Genomic DNA, 2,201 nt, shown 5'->3' with positions numbered 1-2,201 from the left:
AAGCGGGGTTATTCACAGGCACACTCAGCCCCAGAGCATGCTGGTACCCGAGGCATGCTGGTCTTTGTTCTTGTATTGCCATGGGCTTCTGACATGTCAGCAGTCATAGTCTAAGTCCCATTCCAATTTAAGGTTTTCGTCTGGCTAAATACAGATCAACTACCTGGAATATGTTCTCGATTCATGAGTTTTTATCAAGGGTACATCAGGAGGTGACTACTGTGGACCTGGGTTGTCAAATATCCCACAATGCATTTCACACAAAGTAGTGGCAATGGCAGCAGAGGAACAAATACATATGTTTAAGTTCGTATTATGACTGTTGTTCTGTGACCAAATGTAGTTTTTAACATGTTTCAGGAGAAACAATAATCTTTCATATTTTGGTTTCCTGACAGCTCCTGCATCTGTTCCTATTTAAAAAAAAAGTTTTAGAATTTTTATACATATGAATACTTATTAATCATGTTAGTAATGTTGTATTTAATATATTGATTGGCTATTTATTATTTGAATTGTTGCTTATATTTTTTCTCTTGTATTTATTTTACTGTACTGTAACTATGAATTTTAAGTCTACCAGAGTTCATTTTTCCTCTTATCTTGTCTTAAATGTTGTTCTTTAGCATGATTAAAAAGTTATTGTAGTCTGCTCCTTCTACAAGTTTACTGTATTGGGGACATGAAATGTCTTGTTTGTGTTCAAGTCTGTCTGGGGGCTTGACTGATAATCTTAACAGAGAGATGAGGTTTGTGTTTCAGTATTGTGTAGTCATTGTTGTGCTCAACTGTACAAGGCTTGTCAGACAATACGATGTAGATCATACAGATCTCTTAATGTTAGAGGACAACTATTTATGGCCATAAGGAAGAGGAGAGGCAGGCATGTACTGTATGTGCAATGTAGGTTAATCCAGTTAATCTAAATGTGGGCTCTTCAGTCAAACTACCTGTTGATTAATTACATTAGTATGAAACCTCTCATCACTTCGTTCCATTCTTAGCTTGACTCAGAAAAGAACCAGGAAGTAAACCATAACAGGAAGGTAGTGAAGGTAGGTACTTTGACACAAGATTTAAGTAAGACTATACTGTATACTGCATATGTTATGGAAATGTTACAAGTCCGTTGATTAATCAAGTAACATTTAATTCAGTATGGTGACAAACCACTCTTTACCACATTTTTTCTATTGTTTGGATCACTCTGTATTAAAATGATGAACAAATCAACCCAGTGTTTAGAGAAACGTACCAAACCAGAAAGTCAAGCTAAAAGAGCACGTCTCCTCTCCATTCCCCTCCTCCTCCACATCCTGGCTCTTGTCGGCCGGATCCCCTCCTCAGCTGCGCTGCCTCCTCCTTGGCTTTACGGTAAAACATACCAGCGACCACTGTCCGATCCGTTCTACACGTTTTCTTCAGGTTTTGTTCGACTTTTTTTTGTCCTCAACTACTCACTCAGCAAACACAAACTACTTCCAACATAATTCTGAAGTCCCCCAATTATTGCCCCCCACTGGCCCGTTTATAGGCACACATCGTGAATATATCATTTTTTAATAATATTTTAATTACTTTTTTTTAAAGATTAACGAACACAGACAATTATATTACGTGTTATTTTATTGTCAATATCAATTACAGTGAAGATAAAAGTGAAAATGCAGGGTATAGTGTAGAGCCGGCCTGTAATGTCAGCTGTGATTTCGCCATGTCCATCACAAGCTACCCTTGAGCAGGAAAATGAGGAACGCTTCACGAATTTGCGTGTCATCCTTGCGCAGGGGCCATGCTAATCTTCTCTGTATCGTTCCAATTTTAGTATATGTGCAGCCGAAGCGAGCACGACTTGTAAGAGGCGGTGACTGCTATATGTACTTTAATACCATGCTATGTTTTTAGTTGACGGTAACTAGAGGAAGCGTGTTATAAGACAAGTTTCGCTAGATATAGACTGCATATCTGTAATCGGAATGGCCCAACATATTTGTATATTCGAACTATTTACACTATAATTTAATTCCCATATTCGAGAGTTATGTTCATTTTTGCAGAGCATGCTGGTACTTATGTAGATAAGGCTCGTCGGTTTGGTTTATGGCTCTGCCCCTGCGTCGTATGCGTCATTACGTAAACCAAGATTTGCACGGGCTGATAGCTCTTATGCACTAGTGTTGTCGCGTTCTTGAACGCCGAAG

The 2,201-nt window shown here is 38.6% G+C and overlaps 1 non-coding gene across 1 annotated transcript; it reads right to left on the bottom strand.

Annotated features, from left to right (window-relative positions):
* Positions 1 to 1,742: 1,742 nt before the first annotated feature.
* Positions 1,743 to 1,849, bottom strand: LOC115813496 (U6 spliceosomal RNA). The gene has a single exon (XR_004025358.1). It is a non-coding gene; the product is annotated as a U6 spliceosomal RNA (small nuclear RNA).
* Between the last annotated feature and the right edge of the window lie 352 nt (positions 1,850 to 2,201).

This window comes from Chanos chanos, chromosome 5 (assembly GCF_902362185.1).
Source record: "Chanos chanos chromosome 5, fChaCha1.1, whole genome shotgun sequence".
NCBI classification, from domain to species: Eukaryota; Metazoa; Chordata; class Actinopteri; order Gonorynchiformes; family Chanidae; genus Chanos; species Chanos chanos.
This window is presented reverse-complemented; position numbering and strand designations above follow the sequence as displayed.